Below are 3,967 nucleotides of genomic sequence, written 5' to 3' on the forward strand. Positions count from 1 at the left end.
GTGGATGGTACTATATATACCCTGCAATTTACTAAATTTATGTTCAAACATAACTAGTATATACCACAAGTGAGTATTTACGTAACTATACTGCAAGCTGCGTGTGTCAATTTTCGTCTAAATGTTGCGTTTGTGTGTTTATGTTAGTTTACATCCACATAAGGTTATTTCAAATTTTCCCTGCCCACACTTAAAATCCTACATTTAACAGAGGAATAATGTTATCTATCCTGTAGTCATGGTTTATTATTATTTGGTAGCTAAACTAACGGTAAAAAATTTAATCTTTGAAAATTTTGGATAGTCAGTTATCTGTAAGCCCACTTTACCGTTTGTATTTATTGATAATGTATTCATTTATATATACATACATATATATATATATATATATATATATATATATATATATATATATATATATATATATATATATATATATATATATATGTATATATATATATATATATATATATATATATATATATATATATATATATATATATATATATATATACATACATATAGCCTATATATATATATATATATATATATATATATATATATATATATATATATATATATATATATATATATATATATATATATATATATATATATATATATATATATATATATATATATATATATATCTGAGTGGGGATGCCCTTGACGTGGTGAAAGGGTTTGTGTAGTCATGACCAACAAAGCTGATCTAGTCAGGGCCACACATACTAGGTTGGTTTGCTGTGAGCGATCATATAAAAGTCCCCAACATCACCAATCCGCAATGGCCAGCGTGGTGATGAAAACTGGTCAAAAACCGTATATGAATAAATACATGTCTGAGACCTTTCTCCTGCAGTGGACTTAGAAACCGCTACATTTGTTGTTTTACATATAATATATATATATATATATATATATATATATATATATATATATATATATATATATATATATATATATATATATATATATATGTATATATATATATATATATATATATATATATATATATATATATATATATATATATATATATACTCACACACACACACACACACACACACACACACATATATATATATATATATATATATATATATATATATATATATATATATATATATATATTTATATATATATATATATATATATATATATATATATATATATATATATATATATATATATATAAAATGATAGTAAACCTGAGTTTTTCAAGAAGAGTATTTTCTTTCATAGACGTTTTTGCCATTGTCATTTTTGTCTTTAAGCATTGGTGATATTAAAATACCTGGTTGTTAGCCTTATAAGTTTTCACTTAAAAGAGCTAGCCTAGTAATTTTTATAAAAGATCGTTTCTTCTGAAAATAATAATAATAATAATAATAATAATAATAATAATAATAATAATAATAATAATAATAATAATAATAATAATAATAATAATAATAATAATTGTTCAAAAGGATACACATAAAATACTGTATGTATACGATAACTAGAAATTATTATTATTATTATTATTATTATTATTATTATTATTATTATTATTATTATTATTATTATTATTATTATTAGCTACAACCCTAGCTGTAAAAACAACATCATTTTAGCCCAAGGGCTCCAATGAGAAAATAGCACAGTGACGAAAGTTTATAAGGAAATAAATAATGTATAAGAGAAGTAATGAACAGCTAAAATAAAATATTTTACGAGTGATGTGGCTGGATAACTTACAAACGTTTACATGATATTGATATATGAATAAACACCTTTATTTTGTCAACCAAATCTATTATCATATCTCGATTTATTGCAGAATAACCGAAGGTCTCCACCATGCCAATAAAGGTAAAGACTGCAGAATATGTCTTTACGTTTAAATACCCTTACAACCCCACAATCCTTGTGGGCTAAGAATTGGGGGGGGGGGGGGGGGGCGGTGGTCTATAGGTCTACCTGTTGAGTCATCAGCAGCCATTGCCTGGCCCTCCTTAGCCCTAGCTTGGGTGGAGAGGGGGCTCGGGCGCTGATCATATGTAATATGGTTAATCTCTAAGGCATCGTCTTGCTTGATAGAGCAATGCCACTATCCCTTGCCTTGGCTCTGCCATTCAAGAGTGGTCTTTAAATCTTTAATACCGTGATGTAAAGAACATGCCTTCAATGTAATCTTCCTGTCGTTCGATTCATATCAATAATAAGCACTGTATCGTTTATTGTAATAATATTATAAAGATAATTATCATATTAAGTTTATCATTGCTTGTAGTATGATAATTACTGTTATAAATTTCTTTTAAGTCATTACAACCACCATTTACATTAACATTAAAGAAATGTTGTTTGAATGAATATCTTTAAATTAAACTGGAAACACTACCAGGTACAAAACTATATTTGTAATATTCTATAATAGATGCAAATATGTCTATTTCTACCTCTCAGTGTATATTTTTTCATATAGTGCCTGTATACATACATACGCACACACACACACACACACACACACACACACACACACACACACACACACATATATATATATATATATATATATATATATATATATATATATATATATATATATATATATATATACAATACATTTACCAGCATACCTCTCTCTCTCTCTCTCTCTCTCTCTCTCTCTCTCTCTCTCTCTCTCTCTCTCTCTCTCTCTCTCTCTCTCTCTCTCTACACATACACACACACACACACACACACACATATATATATATATATATATATATATATATATATATATATATATATATATATATATATATATATATATATATATATATATATATTGTCTGTGTGTGATCACCCAATTTCTAAATAATATATAGCGAGGTGAAAATCACACACAAAATATTAACAAACACTAATGGCAACAGAGGTTTTCCTGGCAGTCAGCATCACCGTTGTTAATAATATTTATAATCTAATATCATTAACAATAATGCTAAATGTATGAGAGAGAAGCTTGTTATTACACTTAAATGGAATCATATAGACCTTTTTAAAGTCTAATAAAATATATATGTCAGTCGTATCAATACCATAAACGATGAAACTATTTATTGCAAAATGAATATTTTTATAATGCGGTCCTGAAACTAAATAAAAGACATACCATCAATACAATATAAAGTAAATGAAGAAGAAGAAGACGAAGAAGATGTAGATGAGTCTGACAATGGTGAAGCTACGTGATGCTATGAACCTGAAACCTGCCGATATAAGTAAACATAAGTCTACGGACAACGGGTACCAGGTTTCACAAGCGCGTTGAAGTTATTTGTTCCGTTAGCGGCGGTTAGCCGAACAGAATTGATGAAGTGTGGATCTAGTCCAATACGTCGGTCCACCCCGAGAAACAAATCGGATTTTCCTATTTATGATATCATTAGAACAATAATCAGCACTAAGAATAAATTAGGAAGGCTTTTGTACACAAACAGATAATCACGGATTAATTAGAATTTTTTCTTTCCCAATTGAATTACGAAGCTATTAAAACGAAAATATTAGTCAAATGCTCTTGGAATCACATTAAGACAATAACTACTAACCATAAAGAAAATACTGAAACAAGCATATGTTGATATAAAATTTGAAAACCTCATTTCTTTACCTAACTGCTTACATATTAATTGACTGATACTGGCGTCACGTCGATTATAGTCACTGATACATGGTTCCCTTAATAAATCTGGACTAAAATATGGTCATGTATGAAAATCGTAAGAACTAGGCATGAACAAGATAATAATAATAAGATTATATTCGAAATAATAATAATAATAATAATAATAATAATAATAATAATAATAATAATGTTTATTGGACAAAAAAATATTTACATACAAAGGATTTACAAAAAAGACTTAGTCCAAGCCCATGTGGAGCAGAACTCTTCGGGCAATAATACAACTAAAATATAATCAATTATGGA

Source organism: Palaemon carinicauda, chromosome 1 (assembly GCF_036898095.1).
Source record: "Palaemon carinicauda isolate YSFRI2023 chromosome 1, ASM3689809v2, whole genome shotgun sequence".
NCBI classification, from domain to species: Eukaryota; Metazoa; Arthropoda; class Malacostraca; order Decapoda; family Palaemonidae; genus Palaemon; species Palaemon carinicauda.